General features: G+C 42.9%; 1 protein-coding gene across 1 annotated transcript in view; it reads left to right on the top strand.

Moving 5' to 3' along the window:
• LOC128660601 (succinate dehydrogenase [ubiquinone] flavoprotein subunit B, mitochondrial) overlaps positions 1–25,472 on the top strand; it is a 412,312-nt gene that overhangs the window by 185,063 nt on the left and 201,777 nt on the right. The gene's annotated exons all lie outside the window — the stretch shown is intronic.

Below are 25,472 nucleotides of genomic sequence, written 5' to 3'. Positions count from 1 at the left end.
CCATTGGATGAAATTATGAACAAGCTTAAAGCACTTAAGCTAGCTAACGCATTTGTTTCTGATGCCGTTGTACATTTAACCAAACTTACGGCTAAGAACTCCGGATTCGCCATCCAAGCGCGCAGAGCGCTATGGCTTAAATCCTGGTCAGCTGACGTGACTTCTAAATCAAAATTGCTTAATATTCCTTTCAAAGGGCAGACCTTATTCGGGCCCGGCTTGAAAGAAATTATAGCTGACATTACGGGAGGTAAGGGCCATGCTCTACCTCAGGACAGGGCCAAATCAAAGGCCAAACAGTCTAATTTTCGTGCCTTTCGTAACTTCAAGGCAGGAGCAGCACCAACTTCCTCCGCTCCAAAACAGGAAGGAGCTGTTGCTCGTTACAGGCAGGGCTGGAAAGTTAACCAGTCCTGGAACAAGGGCAAGCAGGCCAAGAAACCTGCTGCTGCCCCTAAGACAGCATGAAGAGCGGGCCCCCTATCCGGAAACAGATCTAGTGGGGGGCAGACTTTCTCTCTTCGCCCAGGCTTGGGCAAGAGATGTCCAGGATCCCTGGGCGTTGGAGATAATATCTCAGGGATATCTACTGGACTTCAAAACTTCTCCTCCACGAGGGAGATTTCATCTTTCAAGGTTATCAGCAAACCAAATAAAGAAAGAGGCGTTTCTACGCTGTGTACAAGACCTCTTACTAATGGGCGTGATCCACCCAGTTCCGCGGACGGAACACGGGCAAGGATTCTATTCAAATCTATTTGTGTTTCCCAAGAAAGAGGGAACCTTCAGACCAATCTTGGACTTAAAAATCCTAAACAAATTCCTAAGAGTTCCATCATTCAAAATGGAAACTATTCGTACCATCCTTCCCATGATCCAAGAGGGTCAATACATGACCACAGTGGACTTAAAGGATGCCTACCTTCACATACCGATTCACAAGGATCATTATCGGTACCTAAGATTTGCCTTCCTAGACAGGCATTACCAGTTTGTAGCTCTTCCCTTCGGATTAGCTACGGCTCCAAGAATCTTTACAAAAGTTCTGGGCTCACTTCTGGCGGTACTAAGACCGTGAGGCATAGCGGTGACTCCGTACCTAGACGACATTCTGATACAAGCGTCAAGTTTTCAAACTGCCAAGTCTCATACAGAGATAGTTCTGGCATTTCTGAGGTCGCATGGGTGGAAGGTGAACGTGGAAAAGAGTTCTCTATTACCACTTACAAGGGTTCCCTTTCTAGGGACTCTTATAGATTCTGTAGAGATGAAAATTTACCTGACAGAGGCCAGGTTATCAAAGCTTCTAAATGCTTGCCATGTCCTTCATTCCATTTCACACCCGTCAGTAGCTCAGTGCATGGAAGTAATCGGCTTAATGGTAGCGGCAATGGACATAGTACCATTTGCGCGCCTGCATCTCAGACCGCTGCAATTGTGCATGCTAAGTCAGTGGAACGGGGATTACTCAGATTTGTCCCCCCTACTAAATCTGGATCAAGAGACCAGAGATTCTCTTCTATGGTGGCTTTCTCGGCCACATCTGTCCAAGGGGATGACCTTTCGCAGGCCAGATTGGACGATTGTAACAACAGACGCCAGCCTTTTAGGCTGGGGCGCTGTCTGGAACTCCCTGAAGGCTCAGGGACTATGGACTCAGGAGGAGAAACTCCTCCCAATAAATATTCTGGAATTAAGAGCAATATTCAATGCTCTCCTAGCTTGGCCTCAGTTAGCAACTCTGAGGTTCATCAGATTTCAGTCGGACAACATCACGACTGTGGCTTACATCAACCATCAAGGGGGAACCAGAAGTTCCCTAGCGATGTTGGAAGTCTCAAAGATAATTCGCTGGGCAGAGTCTCACTCTTGCCACCTGTCAGCGATTTACATCCCAGGCGTGGAGAACTGGGAGGCGGATTTTCTAAGTCGCCAGACTTTTCATCCGGGGGAGTGGGAACTTCATCCGGAGGTTTTTGCTCAACTGATTCATCGTTGGGGCAAACCAGATCTGGATCTCATGGCGTCTCTCCAGAACGCCAAGCTTCCTTGTTACGGATCCAGGTCCAGGGACCCGGGAGCGGTGCTGATAGATGCTCTGACAGCCCCTTGGGTCTTCAACAGGGCTTATGTGTTTCCACCATTTCCGATGCTTCCTCGTTTGATTGCCAAGATCAAACAGGAGTGAGCTTCAGTGATTCTGATAGCGCCTGCGTGGCCACGCAGGACCTGGTATGCAGACCTAGTGGACATGTCATCCTGTCCACCGTGGTCTCTGCCTCTGAGACAGGACCTTCTAATTCAGGGTCCTTTCAACCATCCAAATCTAATTTCTCTGAGGCTGACTGCATGGAGATTGAACGCTTGATTCTATCAAAGCGTGGCTTCTCGGAGTCGGTTATTGATACCTTAATACAGGCTAGGAAGCCTGTTACCAGAAAAATTTACCATAAGATATGGCGTAAATATTTATATTGGTGCGAATCCAAGAGTTACTCATGGAGTAAGGTTAGGATTCCTAGGATATTGTCCTTTCTACAAGACGGTTTAGAAAAGGGCTTATCTGCTAGTTCGTTAAAGGGACAGATTTCTGCTCTGTCTATTCTTCTACACAAACCTCTGGCTGAAGTTCCAGACGTTCAGGCTTTTTGTCAGGCTTTAGCTAGGATTAAGCCTGTGTTTAAGACCGTTGCTCCGCCGTGGAGCTTAAACTTAGTTCTTAACGTTCTTCAAGGCGTTCCATTTGAACCCCTTCATTCCATTGATATCAAGCTGTTATCCTGGAAGGTTCTGTTTTTGATGGCTATTTCCTCGGCTCGAAGAGTCTCTGAGTTATCTGCCTTACATTGTGATTCTCCTTATCTGATTTTTCATTCAGACAAGGTAGTTCTGCGTACTAAACCTGGGTTCTTACCTAAGGTAGTTACTAACAGGAATATCAATCAAGAGATTGTTGTTCCATCACTGTGTCCTAACCCTTCTTCAAAGAAGGAACGACTTTTGCATAATCTGGACGTAGTCCGTGCCCTGAAGTTCTATTTACAGGCAACTAAAGATTTTCGTCAAACTTCTTCCCTGTTTGTCGTTTACTCTGGACAGAGAAGAGGTCAAAAGGCTTCGGCTACCTCTCTCTCTTTTTGGCTTCGTAGCATAATACGTTTAGCCTATGAGACTGCTGGACAGCAGCCTCCTGAAAGGATTACAGCTCATTCTACTAGAGCTGTGGCTTCTACCTGGGCCTTTAAAAATGAGGCCTCTGTTGAACAGATTTGCAAGGCTGCGACTTGGTCTTCACTTCACACTTTTTCAAAATTTTACAAAATTGACACTTTCTCCAACATAGGTGTGTCCGGTCCACGGCGTCATCCTTACTTGTGGGATATTCTCTTCCCCAACAGGAAATGGCAAAGAGCCCAGCAAAGCTGGTCACATGATCCCTCCTAGGCTCCGCCTACCCCAGTCATTCTCTTTGCCGTTGTACAGGCAACATCTCCACGGAGATGGCTTAGAGTTTTTTAGTGTTTAACTGTAGTTTTTATTATTCAATCAAGAGTTTGTTATTTTAAAATAGTGCTGGTATGTACTATTTACTCAGAAACAGAAAAGAGATGAAGATTTCTGTTTGTATGAGGAAAATGATTTTAGCAACCGTAACTAAAATCCATGGCTGTTCCACACAGGACTGTTGAGAGGAATTATCTTCAGTTGGGGGAACAGTGAGCAGTCTCTTGCTGCTTGAGGTATGACACACTCTAACAAGACGATGTAATGCTGGAAGCTGTCATTTTCCCTATGGGATCCGGTAAGCCATGTTTATTAAGATTGTAAATAAGGGCTTCACAAGGGCTTATTAAGACTGTAGACTTTTTCTGGGCTAAATCAATTCATTATTAACACATATTTAGCCTTGAGGAATCATTTAATCTGGGTATTTTGATAAGTTTATATCGGCAGGCACTTTTTTAGACACCTTTCTCTTTAGGGGCTTTCCCAAATCATAGGCAGAGCCTCATTTTCGCGCCGGTGTTGCGCACTTGTTTTTGAGAGGCATGACATGCAGTCGCATGTGTGAGGAGCTCTGATACATAGAAAAGACTTTCTGAAGGCGTCATTTGGTATCGTATTCCCCTTTGGGCTTGGTTGGGTCTCAGCAAAGCAGACACCAGGGACTGTAAAGGGGTTAAAGTTAAGAACGGCTCCGGTTCCGTTATTTTAAGGGTTAAAGCTTCCAAATTTGGTGTGCAATACTTTTAAGGCTTTAAGACACTGTGGTGAAATTTTGGTGAATTTTGAACAATTCCTTCATATTTTTTCGCAATTGCAGTAATAAAGTGTGTTCAGTTTAAAATTTAAAGTGACAGTAACGGTTTTATTTTAAAACGTTTTTTGTACTTTGTTTTCAAGTTTATGCCTGTTTAACATGTCTGAACTACCAGATAGACTGTGTTCTGAATGTGGGGAAGCCAGAGTTCCTTCTCATTTAAATAAATGTGATTTATGTGACAATGACAATGATGCCCAAGATGATTCCTCAAGTGAGGGGAGTAAGCATGGTACTGCATCATTCCCTCCTTCGTCTACACGAGTCTTGCCCACTCAGGAGGCCCCTAGTACATCTAGCGCGCCAATACTCCTTACTATGCAACAATTAACGGCTGTAATGGATAATTCTGTCAAAAACATTTTAGCCAAAATGCACACTTATCAGCGTAAGCGCGACTGCTCTGTTTTAGATACTGAAGAGCATGACGACGCTGATAATAATGGTTCTGAAGGGCCCCTAAACCAGTCTGATGGGGCCAGGGAGGTTTTGTCTGAGGGAGAAATTACTGATTCAGGGAACATTTCTCAACAAGCTGAACCTGATGTGATTACGTTTAAATTTAAGTTGGAACATCTCCGCATTCTGCTTAAGGAGGTATTATCCACTCTGGATGATTGTGACAAGTTGGTCATCCCAGAGAAACTATGTAAAATGGACAAGTTCCTAGAGGTCCCGGGGCTCCCAGAAGCTTTTCCTATACCCAAGCGGGTGGCGGACATTGTAAATAAGGAATGGGAAAGGCCCGGTATTCCTTTCGTCCCTCCCCCCATATTTAAAAAATTGTTTCCTATGGTCGACCCCAGAAAGGACTTATGGCAGACAGTCCCCAAGGTCGAGGGAGCGGTTTCCACTTTAAACAAACGCACCACTATACCCATAGAAGATAGTTGTGCTTTCAAAGATCCTATGGATAAAAAATTAGAAGGTTTACTTAAAAAGATGTTTGTTCAGCAGGGTTACCTTCTACAACCAATTTCATGCATTGTCCCTGTCGCTACAGCCGCGTGTTTCTGGTTCGATGAGCTGGTAAAGGCGGTCGATAGTGATTCTCCTCCTTATGAGGAGATTATGGACAGAATCAATGCTCTCAAATTGGCTAATTCTTTCACCCTAGACGCCACTTTGCAATTGGCTAGGTTAGCGGCTAAGAATTCTGGGTTTGCTATTGTGGCGCGCAGAGCGCTTTGGTTGAAATCTTGGTCAGCTGATGCGTCTTCCAAGAACAAGCTACTTAACATTCCTTTCAAGGGGAAAACGCTGTTTGGCCCTGACTTGAAAGAGATTATCTCTGATATCACTGGGGGTAAGGGCCACGCCCTTCCTCAGGATCGGCCTTTCAAGGCCAAAAATAAACCTAATTTTCGTCCCTTTCGTAGAAACGGACCAGCCCAAAGTGCTACGTCCTCTAAGCAAGAGGGTAATACTTCTCAAGCCAAGCCAGCTTGGAGACCAATGCAAGGCTGGAACAAGGGAAAGCAGGCCAAGAAACCTGCCACTGCTACCAAGACAGCATGAAATGTTGGCCCCCGATCCGGGACCGGATCTGGTGGGGGGCAGACTCTCTCTCTTCGCTCAGGCTTGGGCAAGAGATGTTCTGGATCCTTGGGCGCTAGAAATAGTCTCCCAAGGTTATCTTCTGGAATTCAAGGGGCTTCCCCCAAGGGGGAGGTTCCACAGGTCTCAGTTGTCTTCAAACCACATAAAAAGACAGGCATTCTTACGTTGTGTAGAAGACCTGTTAAAAATGGGAGTGATTCATCCTGTTCCATTAGGAGAACAAGGGATGGGGTTCTACTCCAATCTGTTCATAGTTCCCAAAAAAGAGGGAACGTTCAGACCAATCTTAGATCTCAAGATCTTAAACAAGTTTCTCAAGGTTCCATCGTTCAAAATGGAAACCATTCGAACAATTCTTCCTTCCATCCAGGAAGGTCAATTCATGACCACGGTGGATTTAAAGGATGCGTATCTACATATTCCTATCCACAAGGAACATCATCGGTTCCTAAGGTTCGCATTCCTGGACAAGCATTACCAGTTCGTGGCGCTTCCTTTCGGATTAGCCACTGCTCCAAGGATTTTCACAAAGGTACTAGGGTCCCTTCTAGCTGTGCTAAGACCAAGGGGCATTGCTGTAGTACCTTACTTGGACGACATTCTGATTCAAGCGTCGTCCCTTCCTCAAGCAAAGGCTCACACGGACATCGTCCTGGCCTTTCTCAGATCTCACGGATGGAAAGTGAACGTGGAAAAGAGTTCTCTATCTCCGTCAACAAGGGTTCCCTTCTTGGGAACAATAATAGACTCCTTAGAAATGAGGATTTTTCTGACAGAGGCCAGAAAAACAAAACTTCTAGACTCTTGTCGGATACTTCATTCCGTTCCTCTTCCTTCCATAGCGCAGTGCATGGAAGTGATAGGTTTGATGGTAGCGGCAATGGACATAGTTCCTTTTGCGCGCATTCATCTAAGACCATTACAACTGTGCATGCTCAGTCAGTGGAATGGGGACTATACAAACTTGTCTCCGAGGATACAAGTAAATCAGAGGACCAGAGACTCACTCCGTTGGTGGCTGTCCCTGGACAACCTGTCACAAGGGATGACCTTCCGCAGACCAGAGTGGGTCATTGTCACGACCGACGCCAGTCTGATGGGCTGGGGCGCGGTCTGGGGATCCCTGAAAGCTCAGGGTCTTTGGTCTCGGGAAGAATCTCTTCTACCGATAAATATTCTGGAACTGAGAGCGATATTCAATGCTCTCAAGGCTTGGCCTCAGCTAGCGAGGGCCAAGTTCATACGGTTTCAATCAGACAACATGACAACTGTTGCGTACATCAACCATCAGGGGGGAACAAGGAGTTCCCTGGCGATGGAAGAAGTGACCAAAATCATTCTATGGGCGGAGTCTCACTCCTGCCACCTGTCTGCTATCCACATCCCAGGAGTGGAAAATTGGGAAGCGGATTTTCTGAGTCGTCAGACATTGCATCCGGGGGAGTGGGAACTCCATCCGGAAATCTTTGCCCAAGTCACTCAACTGTGGGGCATTCCAGACATGGATCTGATGGCCTCTCGTCAGAACTTCAAAGTTCCTTGCTACGGGTCCAGATCCAGGGATCCCAAGGCGGCTCTAGTGGATGCACTAGTAGCACCTTGGACCTTCAAACTAGCTTATGTATTCCCGCCGTTTCCTCTCATCCCCAGGCTGGTAGCCAGGATCAATCAGGAAAGGGCGTCGGTGATCTTGATAGCTCCTGCGTGGCCACGCAGGACTTGGTATGCAGATCTGGTGAATATGTCATCGGCTCCTCCATGGAAGCTACCTTTGAGACGAGACCTTCTTGTTCAAGGTCCGTTCGAACATCCGAATCTGGTCTCACTCCAGCTGACTGCTTGGAGATTGAACGCTTGATCTTATCGAAGCGAGGGTTCTCAGATTCTGTTATCGATACTCTTGTTCAGGCCAGAAAGCCTGTAACTAGAAAGATTTACCACAAAATTTGGAAAAAATATATCTGTTGGTGTGAATCTAAAGGATTCCCTTGGGACAAGGTTAAGATTCCTAAGATTCTATCCTTCCTTCAAGATTGGAAAAAGGATTATCTGCAAGTTCCCTGAAGGGACAGATTTCTGCCTTGTCTGTGTTACTTCACAAAAAGCTGGCAGCTGTGCCAGATGTTCAAGCCTTTGTTCAGGCTCTGGTTAGAATCAAGCCTGTTTACAAACCTTTGACTCCTCCTTGGAGTCTCAACTTAGTTCTTTCAGTTCTTCAGGGGGTTCCGTTTGAACCCTTACATTCCGTTGATATTAAGTTATTATCTTGGAAAGTTTTGTTTTAGGTTGCAATTTCTTCTGCTAGAAGAGTTTCAGAATTATCTGCTCTGCAGTGTTCTCCTCCTTATCTGGTGTTCCATGCAGATAAGGTGGTTTTACGTACTAAACCTGGTTTTCTTCCAAAAGTTGTTTCTAACAAAAACATTAACCAGGAGATTATCGTACCTTCTCTGTGTCCGAAACCAGTTTCGAAGAAGGAACGTTTGTTGCACAATTTGGATGTTGTTCGCGCTCTAAAATTCTATTTAGATGCTACAAAGGATTTTAGACAAACATCTTCCTTGTTTGTTGTTTATTCCGGTAAAAGGAGAGGTCAAAAAGCAACTTCCACCTCTCTCTCTTTTTGGATTAAAAGCATCATCACATTGGCTTACGAGACTGCCGGACGGCAGCCTCCTGAAAGAATCACAGCTCATTCCACTAGGGCTGTGGCTTCCACATGGGCCTTCAAGAACGAGGCTTCTGTTGATCAGATATGTAAGGCAGCGACTTGGTCTTCACTGCACACTTTTACTAAATTTTACAAATTTGATACTTTTGCTTCTTCTGAGGCTATTTTTGGGAGAAAGGTTTTGCAAACCGTGGTGCCTTCCATCTAGGTGACCTGATTTGCTCCCTCCCATCATCCGTGTCCTAAAGCTTTGGTATTGGTTCCCACAAGTAAGGATGACGCCGTGGACCGGACACACCTATGTTGGAGAAAACAGAATTTATGTTTACCTGATAAATTACTTTCTCCAACGGTGTGTCCGGTCCACGGCCCGCCCTGGTTTTTTAATCAGGTCTGATAATTTATTTTCTTTAACTACAGTCACCACGGTATCATATGGTTTCTCCTATGCAAATATTCCTCCTTAACGTCGGTCGAATGACTGGGGTAGGCGGAGCCTAGGAGGGATCATGTGACCAGCTTTGCTGGGCTCTTTGCCATTTCCTGTTGGGGAAGAGAATATCCCACAAGTAAGGATGACGCCGTGGACCGGACACACCGTTGGAGAAAGTAATTTATCAGGTAAACATAAATTCTGTTTTTGCTTCTTCTGAGGCTATTTTTGGGAGAAAGGTACTTCAGGCAGTGGTTCCTTCTGTTTAATGTTCCTGCCTTGTCCCTCCCTTCATCCGTGTACTTTAGCTTTGGTATTGGTATTCCATAAGTAATGGATGACCCGTGGACTGACTACACTTAACAAGCGAAAACATAATTTATGCTTACCTGATAAATTTATTTCTCTTGTAGTGTAGTCAGTCCACGGCCCGCCCTGTCTTTAAGGCAGACCTAAATTTTAATTAAACTCCAGTCACCACTGCACCCTATGGTTTCTCCTTTCTCGTCTGGTTTTGGTCGAATGACTGAATATGACATGTGAGGGGAGGAGCTATATAGCAGCTCTGCTTGGGTGATCCTCTTGCAGCTTCCTGTTAGGAAGAGATATATTCCATAAGTAATGGATGACCCGTGGACTGACTACACTACAAGAGAAATAAATTTATCAGGTAAGCATAAATTATGTTTTTTCCTTACCTACAGGGAAAATGCAAGAGGACATTACAATTTCTGCTCCACTTTTCTGCTCCACTTTCAACTACCCAGGTTGCTCTCTCTCCCAGGTTGGTGAGGAGGATTCACTGGTAGTTTCTGAGAGTGAGATCTCAGATATGGACAGTATAATTCCTTTATCTGATGCTAAAGTGATCTCCTTCAGATGTATGCTGGAATACCTCGTGTACTGTTATAGGAGGTTTTGGCTACTTGGACGACATTGATACCCCTGTTGTTGTCAACCTTGAAAATTTTGTGATTTTTAGCATTTCTATGATGTTCCTTCCTATGAGGAGGTGCTTTTACGTGCCTAGACCTTTACGGGTCAGTGGATAGGAGGTTTAATTGTTCTGTCTGAGCAATGCCTTGCCTTAATAGACTTATTATACTAACCCGCCGGGCATTGTGGCTGATAGATTGGTCAACTGAGAAGCCTACCTGTGGCTTAGTGGTAAAGCCTAGGCTTTATAGTCAATTTTATGTTTCCTTTCAAGATAAGACCTTGTTTGGACTTGGTCTGACTGAATTATCCTCTGACTTTACGGGAAGATGTTTCTCCCACCCATCAGGACTAAAGGATAGTTTTCCTTTTCCCTCTTTCTACAAGGTCAGTCATGTCTTTTGGAAGGTAACCAATCTTGGTCCAATCTAAGATTTTCCCTTAGATCCAGTCCTAGTCTGGGAAAGGGATCCAGGTTTTTACCTCAAGTTTTTCAGGGTCTGACCTTCAAAGCAGTATCCTTATCATTTGGATCATGAGGGCCTGTTGATAATAAACATAGACCTGAAGGATGTGTATTTATTGTTCCCATGATTCAAGATTTTCTCAAGGCTATGAGTATCATCATCCTAGAAAGTTTTTTAAGGGTCTTGGGCTATGGCAAAGGTGCCTTTCTGGGCTATATATGGTTCAGGTGTTCTCCTTCCTTCGAGCGTGCTCTCTTTCTAGAGATCTTGCCCAATCTTTTTTCCATAGATGGGGCACACTGGTGTGGCCTAGTGGTTAGCTCTGATGTTTCTGTAATGGAAGGTTGTGAGTTTGAATCCGGCTTGTTATGTTCAATTTGAATACATGCCCGTTTATATATTTAAAAAAGAAAAAAAAAAAAATCTGGGAAAAAGGTTCCTTTGTTTCATTCACAAGGGTGATTTTTTTGGAGGACCTTAATAGATTCTCTATCTCGGAGAAGATTCTATCAGAGGTCAGCTAATCAAGGATTTATTCCTTTTCCTCTCTCTGCTGTCTTCGGTCCGGTCAACAGCAAGCTTTAATGGTCCGGTTGATAGCTTAACCATCTTGTAATCAGAGGGTTTTGAATCTACAGTGGATTTTTCTCTTCATTTTTCAGTGACTCTATATTTGGAGGGAATTGGTCTGATGGTTTCCATTGACATCATTCCCTTTTTGCTAATTTCCATACAATGGAGATCTTTCGGATCTGTCTCAGGAGATAGATCTAGATCAATCATCAAGAGATTTTCTTCCGCGGTTGTTTTTCAGGAGTATCTGTCTCAGGGCGTGTGCTTCTGGAGACATTCCAGGGTGATGTGATCACGGACACCAGCCTACTGGGCTGGGAAGCAGATTGGAACTCATTTAAGGCATGGTAGTGTTTGCCTTCCTCTTTAACATCTTGGAGTTGAAAGAGATTCACATTGTTGTGAGGGCTTGAACTCAGTTGTCTTTAACTTGGTTCCAGTCGGACTAGGGCTCCTCAGTGGCCTAAAGCACTGTATTTAACCTACAGTCTCCTTGGAGACGGGGCTCGGTTCCTCCACTCCAGAATCCATTTATCTATACGTTGCATGGATATTATTTAATCCAGAGGGACTCTGAGTTCCTTAGTCATAGGAGATGACTTGGATTGTCTGTGAGCGGGAGCTCACGATAGTTGTTTATCATTCACTTTCCAGGGGTGGACAACTGGGAATCGGATTTCTGAACAGACAGATATTTCTTCCGGGGAGTGGAACTCTCCTTCCGGAGGTGCTCTCTGGGTAAACCCTTACAGAAGGGGTTCCCAGAATGGGCTTTTGAGGGCGTTTTTCGGCAAAACGCCAAGCTTCCAAATTATGGTTCAAGATCTAGTGATCCGCAGCCGTTCTGCTAGATGTTCTGGTGGTGTTTCCTGGGATTTCAATCTGGCGTCCCTGTTTCCTCCATTTGCTTCCTTTCACAAGTTATTGCTCGTGTCGGACAGGAGAGAGCATGGCCTCGCAGGATTGGGTAAGCAGACCTAGCGGAGATATCCTCTATCCCACCTTGGAGATTTCTTCTGAGGAAGGACCTTTTAATTCAGGGTCTTTTCCTTCTCCCAAGTATCATTTCTCGGAAGCTGACGGCTTGGAGATTGGACGCTTAGTTCTGTAAAGCATGGATTTCTGAATCGGTTTTGAGACAGGTTCCTGTCTTGTAGACTGTTTCTTAAAACATTCACCATAAGATATGTCGTTAATGTCTTTATGGTGTGAATCCGTAGGCTACTCTAGGAGTAGGGTCAGGATTCTTAGTATTTTTACTTAGTAAGTCTGTTGCTCCTCCTGGGAGCCTTAACTTCTGTTCTTAAAGTTCTGCAGCAAGCTATGGTTGAGCCATTGCATTCCATAGATATTAATGGTTATCTTGGAAGGTTTTGTTTAGTTTTGCTATCGCTTCTGCTCGGAGAGTGTCGGAACTCTGTTTTGCAGTGTGATTCACCTTATATTATCTTTCATGCCGATGAGACGGTCCTTTTTTTTATTTACAGACGACTAAGGATTTCTCCAGTCTTCTGTTTTGTTTGTTTGTTTCTCTGGGAAGCTTAAGGGTCAGAACGCTTCTGTTACTTCTCTTTGCCTCTGGTGGAGGAGTATAATTGGTTTTGCTTATGAGACAGCTGGGCAGCAGTCTCCTGAGAGGATTACAGCTCATTCCACTAGGGCTGTCTCTTCTTGTTTTTTCAAAATTAAGCTTCTATGGAATGCATTGCAAGGCTGCAACTTGGTCAGGTAAGCATAAATGTAGTTTTTTTTTATTTAGATTAGGGTTCTTTTGGGTACTGTAAAAGAGCTGAATGCCCTTTTAAGGGCAGTGTAAAAGAGCTGAATGTCCTTTTAAGGACAATGCCCATACAAATGCCCCTTTAGGGGCAATGGGTAGCTTAGGTTTTATTTAGACTTAAGTTTTTTTTGGGGGGGGGGGGGGTTGGTTGGGTAAGGGGTTTTACTATTGGGGGGACTTTGTATTTTTTTCTAGGTAAAAGAGCTGTTTAACTTAGGGCTATTGGTAGTTTATTGTAGGTTAGGGGGTGTTTTTATTTTGGAGGGGCTTTTTTTATTTTTATAGGGCTATTAGATTAGGTATAATATTTATTATTTTTGATAATTTCATTTATTAGTTTTGGTGATCTTAGTGTTTTTTTTTATTTTCTGTAATTTTAGTGTTTTTTTGTAATCTTAGGTTTTTTTCTTTTTCTTTTTTTTAGTTAAAATAGTAATGTTAGTTTAATTTATAGTTTAATCATAGTTTAGGGGTTAATAGTTTAATTTAGTGTTTTGTGATGTGGGGGGCTGGAGGTTTAGGGGTTAATACATTTAAATAGTGCTGGCGATGTTGGGGGCGGCGGTTAAGGGGTTAATAATTTAATTTAGTGTCAGCGATGTTGGTGGCAGCGGATTAGGGGTTAATAACTTTATTTTGCATCGGGGAGTGGCGGATTAGGGGTTAATCACTTTATTTAGTGTCTGATGTTGGTGGCGGCGGATTAGGGGTGTTTAGACTTGGGGTTTGTGTTAGGTTTAAACGTAACTTTCTTTTCCCCATAGACATCAGTGGGGTTGCGTTACGGCGATCTACGTCCCGCAATAGCAGGTGTTTGTTTTTTTTCTAACACTTTCTCCCCATTGATGTCTATGGGGGAAAGTATGCATGAAAACGTAAACTCAGCCCTTGAATTTTTGTGCGGTATGGAGCTTAACGCACCATACCGCACAACACAAGGAGGCTTTTCAGTAACTCGTAATGGCAGCGCTATGGAAAGTGCAATAACGCAAAAAAATTCTGTTATATTTGCACCCTGTTTAGCGCAGAACTCGTAATCTAGGTGTATGATTTTAGACATATTTTAGGTATTCATTAGCCCTGTATACACATTAATTTTTTGTTATTAAAAACGCAAAATAGTCTATTATATGCTTATTTAACATTTTCTCTTTAGAGTAGTGTGATTTTTAATATTTTTTTAGCATTTTTTCCTATTGAAGGCCTAGAGCACACCATATCCACCCAGCTTCTTGTTGAAGGGCAGCAGACTCTGTATGTGGGCTACCCTATGTTGTGCAGCAGTCGCCATTCTCGCACGAGCAGGGCATGTCAGTTACCCAGAACGAACGTGTTTGGGGGGATTTATCTCTGCCAACTCAGTGGAGGTGGAGAGGGTAAGAAGCAGTGGTTGGATGACCATTGCTTCTAACATTGTGGGAAGCAGGCTCACATGAGCGAGCCTGCCCTGCAAGGGCTCTGTAGCAGCATTCGCTTAAACTGTGTAAAGTGGTGGTAACAACAAATATCTCCCATTAACCCCTTAATGACCGGACCATTTTTCAATTTTCTTACCCTTAATGACAATGGCTATTTTTACATTTCTGCAGTGTTTGTGTTTAGCTGTAATTTTCCTCTTACTCATTTACTGTACCCACACATATTATATACCGTTTTTCTCGTCATTAAATGGACTTTCTAAAGATACCATTATTTTCATCATATCTTATAATTTACTATAAAAAAAAATTATAAAATATGAGGAAAAAATTGAAAAAAACACACTTTTTCTAACTTTGACCCCAAAAATCTGTTACACATCTACGACACCCATGCTAAATAGTTTCTAAATTTTGTCCTGAGTTTAGAAATACCCAATGTTTACATGATCTTTGCTTTATTTGCAAGTTATAGGGCAATAAATACAAGTAGCACTTTGCTATTTCCAAACCACTTTTTTTTCAAAATTAGCGCTAGTTACATTGGAACACTGATATCTGTCCGGAATCTCTGAATATCCCTTGACATGTATATATTTATTTTTAGAAGACAACCCAAAGTATTGATTTATACCCATTTTGGTATATTTCATGCCACCATTTCACTGCCAAATGCGAGCAAATAAAAAAAAATCGTTCACTTTTTCCCAAATTTTGTCACAAACTTTAGGTTTCTCACTGAAATTATTTACAAACAGTTTGTGCAATTATGGCACAAATGGTTGTAAATGCTTCTCTGGGATCCTCTTTGTTCAGAAATAGCAGACATATATGGCTTTGGCATTGCTTTTTGGTAATTAGAAGGCCGCTAAATGCCACTGCGCACCACACGTGTTTTATGCCCAGCAGTGAAGGGGTTAATTAGGGAGCTTGTAGAGACCTTGAAGGGTTAATTTTAGCTTTAGTGTAGTGTAGTAGACAACCCAAAGTATTGATCTAGGCCCATTTTGGTACATTTCATGCCACCATTTCACCGCCAAATGCGAGCAAATAAAACAAAAAGTTAAAATTTTCACAATTTTAGGTTTCTCACTGAAATTATTTACAAACAGCTTGTGCAATTATGTCACAAATGGTTGTAAATGCTTCTCTGGGATCTCCTTTGTTCAGAAATAGCAGACATATATGGCTTTGGCGTTGCTTTTTGGCAATTAGGAGGCCACTAAATGCTGCTGCGCACCACACTTGTATTATGCCCAGCAGTTAAGGGGTTAATTAGGTAGCTTGTAGAGAGCTTGCAGGGTTAATTTTAGCTTTAGTGTAGAGATCAGCCTCCCACCTGACACATCCCACCCCCTGATCCCTCCCAAACAGCTCTCTTCCCTCCCCCACCCCACAATTGTCCCCGCCATCTTAAGTACTGGCAGAAAGTCTGCCAGTACTAAAATAAAAGGTGGTTTTTTTTTTTTTTTTTTTTTTTTTTTATTATTCATCTGTGATGGACCCCTGCCTTAGCCCCCAACCTCCCTGATCCCCCCCAAACAGCTCTCTAACCCTCCCAACCTACCTATTTGCCACCATCTTGGGTACTGGCAGCTGTCTGCCAGTACCCAGTTTTCCCAAAAAAAGAGAGGTTCTTTTTTTTTTTCTTTTTTTTCTTAAATACATAGTTTTCTGTAGTGTAGCTTCCCCCCCCCCAATAACCCCATCCCCCTACCCTAGCAGATCCTATTAGTATTTTTTTTTTTTTTAATGTTTTCTGCCCCCCTCTCTCTTTAATCATTGGTGGCAGTGGTTGCTGCGCGCGCGCGCGCACACACAGGCACACATGCACGCGCCCGCAGGCCCCCCTCCGCACGCTCCCAGCATCCGGCGTGCACAAAGCATTTGCAGATACCGGATGCCGGGTAGCGATGGGCCGCCCACCCACCTCCCTTGAAAGCTCCCACCCACCAACGAACGGCACCATCGCTACCGGTGCAGAGAGGGCCACAGAGTGGCTCTCTCTGCATCGGATGCTTGTTAAAGGGTATTGCAGGATGCCTCAATATCGAGGCATCACTGCAATACCCTGAGAGCTGCTGGAAGCGATTGCGATCGCTTCCAGCACTCTCTTAAACAACTGACGTACCAGGTACGTCCATTGTCACTAACTGCTAGTTTTTGCAGGACGTACCTGGTACGTCAGTTGTCATTAAGGGGTTAAAGTCTAGGTGATGTTTTATGTTACCACCAGTTTACACAGTTTGTAACAGCAATTGAACCTACATCTAAGCATTTAAACATGTTGGCCCCATTCCAATCCATTAGCGTTGCACACAAACGTCTTAGATCACAAAGCAAAAAAAAGTTTCGATCAACCTCTAAAGCCCTGTAAACTTTAACTGCTGAACTAAAAGGGTGGTATGAAAAGCAAGTATACATATACACACTAATGTTATAAATATAGATTATAATTAAGCTGTAACAACTGAAAAGTTTTATCATTTACGTATAGTGCCACGCTAAAGGAAAACTATTTGAAAGTAGTTTTTTGATGGTACCTGCCCCCTACTAGATTGTATAAATCCAAGGGTCCAAATTTGGCTCTTGTTTTAGGGATTGTGGTGAAATGGGAACCTATTTGCATATATGGTGGCACTCTAGTAAAGTTAATCATGCATGGAAATAACATATAGAGTGACAGCACCACAGAGAATAAAAAGAAAATTTATGCTTACCTGATAAATGTATTTCTTTTTTGACACGATGAGTCCACGGATCATCTTAATTACTAATGGGATCAGCAGGAGGCTCCTCCCTTCCCTCCCACTCCAGTCATTCGACCGAAGTTAAGGATAGAATGGAAAAACCAAGGTGCAGAGGTGTCTGAAGTTTACAATAACCCACAACCTGTCTTACAAGAACAGGGCAGGCCGTGGACTCATCGTGTCAAAAAAGAAATAAATTTATCAGATAAGCATACATTTTCTTTTCTTTTTTAAGACACAATGAGTCCAAGGATCATCTTAATTACTAATGGGATTCAATACCCAAGCTAGAGTACACAGATGATACGGGAGGGACAAGACAGGGAACCTAAACTGAAGGCACCACTGCTTGAAGAACCTTTCTCCCAAAAGCGACCTCAGCCGAGGCAAAAGTGTCAAATTTGTAAAACTTTGAAAAAGTGTGAAGAGAGGACTAAGTTGCAGCCTTGCAAATCTGTTCCACAGAAGCCTCATTTTTGAATGCCCATGAGGAAGCAACAGCCCTCGTGGAATGAGCCGTAACTCTCTCGGGATGCTGCTGTCCAGCAGTCTCATATGCAAAACGTATAATACTCTTCAGCCAAAAGAAAGAGAAGTAGCCGTAGCTTTCTGTCCCTTACGTTTACCCGAAAAAATCACAAACAAGACAGAAGACTGACGAAAGTCCTTAGTCGCCTGCAAGTAAAACTTCAGAGCACGGACCACATCCAAATTATGCAGAAGTCGTTCCTTCTGAAAAGAAGGATTAGGACACAACGAAGGAACAAGAATCTCCTGATTAATGTTCCGATCAGAAACAACCTTAGGAAGAAAACCTAACTTAGTACGTAAAACTACCTTATCCGAATGGAAAATAAGATAAGGAGGTTCATACTGCAATGCCGAGAGTTCAGACACTCTCCGAGCAGAAGAAATAGCAAGAAGAAATAAAACTTTCAAAGATAACAACTTAATATCTAAGGAATGCATGGGCTCAAACGGAGCCCCTTGAAGAACTTTGAGAACTAAATTAAGACTCCATGGAGGAGTAGCTGGTTTGAAGACAGGCCTGATCCTGACCAAGGCCTGACAAAATGATTGTACATCTGGAACATCCGCCAGACGTTTGTGTAACAAAATAGATAAGGCCAAAATCTGACCCTTTAAAGAACTTGTCGATAATCCCTTCTCCAAACCCTCTTGGAGAAAAGACAAAATTCTAGGAATCCTAACTCTACTCCATGAGTAGCCCTTGGATTTGCACCAATAGAGATATTTACACCAAATCTTATGGTAAATCCTTCTAGTTACAGGCTTACAAGCCTGAGTCATGGTCTCTATGACCGAGTCAGAAAACCCCCGCTTGGATAAAATTAAGCGTTCAATCTCCAAGCAGTCAGCTTCAGAGAAACTAGATTTGGGTGAAGAAAGGGCCCCTGAATTAGAAGGTCCTTCCTTAACGGAAGTCTCCAAGGGGGCAGAGATGCCATCTCTACTAGATCTGCATACCAAATCCTGCAAGGCCAAGCCGGAGCTATGAGGATCACCGATGCCCTCTCCTGTTTGATTCGAGCAATGACCCGAGGAAGAAGAGCAAACAGAGGAAATAGGTATGCTAGACTGAAGGTCCAAAGAACCGCCAGGGCATCTATCAGCTCCGCCTGGGTGTCCCTGGACCTCGATCCGTATCTCGGGAGCTTGGTATTCTGTCGGGATGCCATGAGATCCAATTCCGGGTGATCCCACTTGAGAATCAGGCTGGAGAACACTTCCGGATTGAGTTCCCACTCCCCCGGATGAAAGGTCTGCCTGCTCAGGAAATCCGCTTCCCAGTTGTCCACGACTGGGATGTGGATTGCCGATAGACAACAAGAGTAGACTTCCGCCCACTGGATTATTTTGGCTACCTCTGTCATCGCTAAGGAACTCCTCGTTCCTCCCTGATGATTGATGTAAGCCACTGAGGTTATGTTGTCCGACTGGAACCTGATAAACCGGACCGAGGCTAACTGGGGCCAGGCCAAAATGGCATTGAAGATCGCTCTCAGTTCTATAATGTTTATAGGGAGAACAGACTCTGACTGAGTCCAGACTCCCTGAGCTTTTAGGGAGCCTCAGACTGCTCCCCACCCTAGAAGGCTGGCGTCTGTTGTCACAATCACCCAAGATGGTCTGCGAAAGCAGGTTCCCTGGGAGAGATGATCCAGAGACAACCACCATTGAAGAGAATACCTTGTCTCCTGCTCCAGAGTTATTTGAGGAGACTAGGCAAGTATCGATAATCTTTGATTTCCTGACTTCTGTCAGAAAAATCTTCATAGACAGGGAGTCTATTATGGTTCCCAAGAAAGATACCCTTGTATTTGGAACTAAGAAACTCTTTTCCAAATTTACCTTCCACTCGTGAGTTCGCAGGAAAGATAACACCATGTCGGTGTGGGATCTTGCTTGATGAAAGGAAGGCGCCTGGACTAGGATGTCGTCCAGATAAGGTGCCACCGCAATGCCCCATGACCGAAGCACTGCCAACAGTGACCCCAGAATCTTTTTGAAAATTCTGGGAGCAGTGGCAAGACCGAAAGGAAGAGCTACGAACTGGAAGTGTTTGTCCTGGAAGGCAAACCTTAGGAACTTGTGATGATCCCTGTGAATAGGAACATGTAGGTACGCGTCCTTTAAATCCACTGTTGTCATAAATTGACCCTCCTGGATCAAGGGAAGAATGGAACGAATAGTTTCCATCTTGAAGGACGGTACCCTGAGAAATTTGTTTAGACTCTTGAGGTCTAAAATAGGTCTGAAGGCTCCCTCCTTTTTGGGAACCACGAACAGATTGGAATAAAAACCCTGACCCTGTACTGGAACGGGAACAATCACTCCCAAGGTGGAGAGGTCTCCTATGCAGTGTAAGAACGCCTCTCTCTTTGTCTGGTTTGCAGATAATCTTGAAAGCAAAAACCTGCCTCTGGGAGGAAAACTTTTGAACTCTAGTTTGTATCCCTGGGACACTATTTCTATTTCCCAGGGATCCTGAACATCCCAAACCCAAACATGAGCGAAGAAAGAAAATCTGCCCCCTACAAGATCCGGTCCCGGATCGGGGGCATGCCCTTCATGCTGTCTTGGATTCAATAGTAGGCTTCTTGGATTGTTTTCCCTTACGCCAAGACTGGTTAGGTCTCCATGCAAGTTTAGATTGTTCCTGCTTAGAGGAGGAAGAGGAAGAATTTCCCTAGAAATTTCGAAAGGAACAAAAATTACTCTGTCGTCCTTTCTGTTTGTTTCTCTTATCTTGAGGAAGAAGATGACCCTTACCTCCCGTGATATCAGAGATAATTTCCGTTAGGCCAGGTCCAAACAAGGTCTTCCCCTTGTAAGGAATAGCCAGAAGCTTAGACTTAGAGAAAACATCCGCAGACCAAGGTTTTAACCATAAGGCTCTGCGAGCTAGGATAGAGAAACCCGAAATCTTCGCTCCCAGCTTAATAACTTGAAGGGAAGCGTCCGTAATAAAGGCATTGGCTAGTTTAAGAGCTTTTATCCTATCTTGGATCTCATCCAAGGAAGTCTCTGTCCTGAGAGCCTCAGACAGTGCATCAAACCAATACGTCGCCGCACTAGTGACGGTAGCAATGCACACAGTTGGCTGCCATTGCAGGCCCTGGTGAACATATATCTTTTTGAGTAGACCCTCTAACCTTTTGTCCATAGGATCTTTGAAGGCACAACTATCCTCTATGGGAATAGTAGTTCTCTTGGCCCCTTCCACCTTAGGAACTGTTTGCTAAGCCTCCTTGATAGAGTCAGCTATAGGAATTATCTTCTTAATAATAGGAGAGGGAGAAAAAGGTATTCCCGGTCTCGCCCACTCCTTAGCAATGATCTCAGAAACTTGTTTTGGGACTGGAAATACATCTAAGTAAGAAGGAACCTCAAAATATTTGTCCAGTTTACTAGACTTCTTAGGGACAACCACTACCGTGGAGCCACTGTCGTCCAAAGTAACTAAAACCTCCCTAAGTAACAGACGGAGGTGTTCTTGTTTAAACCTAAAAGATACAACCTCCGAGTCCATCAGAGGCAATACACTTTCTGAATCTGAAATTTCACCTTCAGATGCTACAGCAGTACCCTCTTCTTTGGGTTCTTGGGAGGGCACCTCCGAAAGTGCAACAATTTTGTCAGAAACCTCACTTACCGTATGTCTGGTTTTCCTCTTACGTTTTCCCTGCAACATTGGAAAAGCAGACAATGCATCAGAAATTGTAGAAGACATGAGAGAAGCTATGTCTCTTAAGGTAACTCCAGTGGGAGCTAGAGCAGAAGTGCAGGGCACTGCTTGTGCGGGCGGTAAAATTTGGGACGCTTTCGGAGAAAGCTGTGGCATACCTTGAACCTCAAGAAGAAAAAGAGGTAAGAGAACCTCAAGGAAAGCAGGTGGTTTAGACTAGCACTCATTCCTATCTAACATAATTAAAAATTAACTTTTAATAAGTAAATTAATACCGGCCTAAATACCAAGTGTACCAAATTAAAACTAAGTCTCAAATGTCCCCCTGTTTCCTGGCCGATAGCAGCTCCCTCGGCTTCAGGTGACAGGGACACTTGGACTCAAATTTAAAAACAACAACATTCACCAACGTGCAAATGAATGCACAAAATGTTTAGCAGCAAACTAGTTTCGGCTGTGCTATCAGCCTTTCTCAATGCTATGGACAAACCGAGGCCCGGGTGCCACCCCTTTATATAGCACAGAGTTCAAACCTATCAGCCTATCATTGATTCCTGTGATGATACTCCTACTCATCATCCAATCCCTGTTAGTTTCAGTATTCTGACGAGCATGTACTAAAAAGCCCAACAGATATTAACATGTTAGAAAAGTGGCACATAACACAATGTTGTATGTATTTAGTTTAAATTCTATTATGCATTCTCCACTGTGTGTTATCTATTGTTGAGCTTTCGATTCGTGTTTAAGTGTTTATCCACATACGGCTCTGAAATTGAGAAAAGCACTCACGCAAGGGAGCCAATTTCATTGGTCCACACAGACATACCCCTATTTGACGTTATCCAATCGGATAAACATTCCTCCGTGAGTAAACAAAGCAAAACCGCACCGGAACATCACTGCACAATAGAGCCAAACAAGCTCTTTCTCTGTTATTAATCAAGCAGATTACCTAAACTCAGGGGTATTGATATTATTCTATTCCCTGTGTAAGTAAAGCTAATGTCAGAAGCTAATGTCAGAATGTCAAAAGCGGTACGGATCTATTCCAATGTAACGCAGGATTAGGGAGTTTGTACGAGCTTGTCACTGATTGGATTACCATTTGTCTCCTATATATTAAAACTCAAAATAATGCATTAATTATAAATATAGGAGGCAAATTACCCTCCAATATTTGCGCCGCATGCGCTCGTATCATATTGTGACATTATTTCCTAAATAAACAAAGATCACCCTAAAACATATGACAATTTACTCAAACAGAGTGTGTTCCTTAAAATCCTTTACTGCAGTAAATGGTACATATAACCATGGCATGTTCCAATATTGTTATGTGTTGTCATGGATGGATTACTACCATAGGGGAAATTTATGTGGGTTCCAAATTAATTTTTCACACATAATGCTGATCTATAAGCTCTTCAGATACTTGTTATTAACATTAGGTTCGCAGTTGTGAGAGGTTTGTCAGATATAAATGTAGGACTGTGTATGTGTTAGAGACTTCTAATAGTGGATATAGCAAAAATCAAACGAAGAGTGTACAGTTAATCTAACATCATATTGCCTGTAAGAGCACCTTACTGTCTTAGTGTGAAAACACATATTGGTATTATGCAATATTAGGTAGATGTCATTTATATATTGTACAATTATCTAGTGATCATTACATAACGCAGATCATGTAATTTGCATATAAAGTTATTAGAATATACTTTGGAATAGGTTAATGGTATACGAAGTGCTATGGGCGGCCATTATACACCATTCAAATTTGTTGGTTGTTCCACAAAACTGATATGATATTATATATAGAATAGATACTCATTTTTTAGAAACTTACTACCTCTCTTATGTAACTTCCCTATATCTAATTACATCCAACTTGGACTTGTAATATAGGATATTGGAGTGGAGGTTGTTAGTCCGAATTTGGTTAGGTATAATTCAGTAAATATAATACATAAATGGTAATTAGTAATTTTTGTGATAGAACACTGCGATGATCGAATAAAATAAAATAAAATGTAATAAAATAGATTGATGGAGAAAGCTTATCTCATGAAATATCATCAACATTCATTCAACATGGTTTTTAAAGAAATACCCAATAGTTATTGGCCTCGTTCATTCCATTGGGTATAGTTGAATTCAGTCGGAAAATCCAACCTGTTTCCTTTTGGAGTAGGGTATTTTCACAGTTACCCCCTCTAATTCCAGGTTTGATTTGTTCCAGACCCCAACATTTAAACGAGGCAGTTTTGCCTGAGTGACACTGTAGAAAATGTTTTGCCACACTCGTTATTTCTCCTGTTAAGTGTGATCAGTCCACGGGTCATCATTACTTCTGGGATATTACTCCTCCCCAACAGGAAGTGCAAGAGGATTCACCCAGCAGAGCTGCCATATAGCTCCTCCCCTCTACGTCACTCCCAGTCATTCTCTTGCACCCAACGACTAGATAGGATGTGTGAGAGGACTATGGTGATTATACTTAGTTTTATACCTTCAATCAAAAGTTTGTTATTTTATAATAGCACCGGAGTGTGTTATTCCTTCTCTGGTAGAATTTGAAGAAGAATCTACCTGAGTTTTTACTATGATTTTAGCCGGAGTAGTTAAGATCATATTGCTGTTTCTCGGCCATCTGAGGAGAGGTAAACTTCAGATCAGGGGACAGCGGGCAGATTAATCTGCAAAGAGGTATGTAGCAGCTTATTATTTTCTGACAATGGAATTGATGAGAAAATCCTGCCATACCGATATAATGTAAACTCAGCCTTAAATGCAGTAGCAGCATCTGGTATCAGGCTGTCATGTATGTATATTTTACACTTCAGTATTCTGGGGAATGGTACTTCACTGGAATTGCACTGTGTTCATAAGACTTTAGCCTAATTTGCAGGGACTGGCAACAGGCTTTTTAATAACTCTTAATTTATGTTAAACGTTTTTTGCTGGAATGTAAAATCGTTTTCATTTTCTGAGGTACTGGGTGAATAAAATGTTTGGGCACTATTTTTTTCCACTTGGCAGTTGCTTGATCTAATTTATGACAGTTTACTGATCTCTACAGAACTCAGGGGTCTTCAAAACTTGTTTTGCGGGAGGTAATCCTCACAGCAGAGCTGTGAGATTGTAGTTGACTGTGATAAAAAACGTTTATTCTGTAACTTTTTTTTCTGCTATCAGGGTTAGTTATCCTTGCTAATGGGAACAAGCCTTTGCTAAAATTGTGTTTTTTACAAAGATTTGATGCTATAACCTTTTCAGTTTATTAATTTTCAACTGTCATAACTCTTTCTGTGCTTCTTATAGGCACAGTACGTTTTCATATCATAGTATTTTACTTGAATAGTATTTCCAAGTTGCTAGTTTATTTACTAGTGTGTTAAACATGTCTGATTCAGAGGAAGACATCTGTGCTATATGTGCTAATGCCAAAGTGGAGCCCAATAGAAATTTATGTACTAACTGTATTGATGCTACTTTAAATAAAAGTCAATCTGTACAAATTAAACACATTTCACCAAACAACGAGGGGAGAGTTATGCCGACTAACTCGCCTCACGTGACAGTACCTGCATCTCCCGCTCAGGAGGTGCGTGATATTGTGGCGCCGAGTACATCTGGGCGGCCATTACAAATAATATTACAGGATATGGCTACTGTTATGACTGAAGTTTTGGCTAAATTACCAGAACTAAGAGGTAAGCGTGATCACTCTGGGGTGAGAACAGAGTGCGCTGATAATGCTAGGGCCATGTCTGATACTGCGTCACAACTTGCAGAACATGAGGACGGAGAGCTTCTTTCTGCGGCTGACGGTTCTGATCCAAACAGATTGGATTCAGATATTTCAAATTTTAAATTTAAGCTGGAAAACCTCAGTGTATTACTAGGGGAGGTGTTAGCGGCTCTGAATGATTGTAACACAGTTGCAATACCAGAGAAAATGTGTAGGTTGGATAAATATTTTGCGGTACCATCGAGTACTGACGTTTTTCCTATACCTAAGAGACTAACTGAAATTGTTACTAAGGAGTGGGATAGACCCGGTGTGCCGTTCTCACCCCCTCCGATATTTAGAAAGATGTTTCCAATAGACTCCACCACACGGGACTTATGGCAAACGGTCCCTAAGGTGGAAGGAGCAGTTTCTACTTTAGCTAAGCGTACCACTATCCCGGTGGAGGATAGCTGTGCCTTTTCAGATCCAATGGATAAAAAGTTAGAGGGTTACCTTAAGAAAATGTTTGTTCAACAAGGTTTTATATTGCAACCCCTTGCATGCATTGCGCCGGTCACGGCTGCGGCGGCATTCTGGTTTGAGTCTCTGGAAGAGAC

Source organism: Bombina bombina, chromosome 5, assembly GCF_027579735.1.
Source record: "Bombina bombina isolate aBomBom1 chromosome 5, aBomBom1.pri, whole genome shotgun sequence".
Taxonomy (NCBI): Eukaryota; Metazoa; Chordata; class Amphibia; order Anura; family Bombinatoridae; genus Bombina; species Bombina bombina.
The sequence above is the reverse complement of the archived record's forward strand: the minus strand, read 5'-3'. Positions and strand labels throughout refer to the sequence as shown.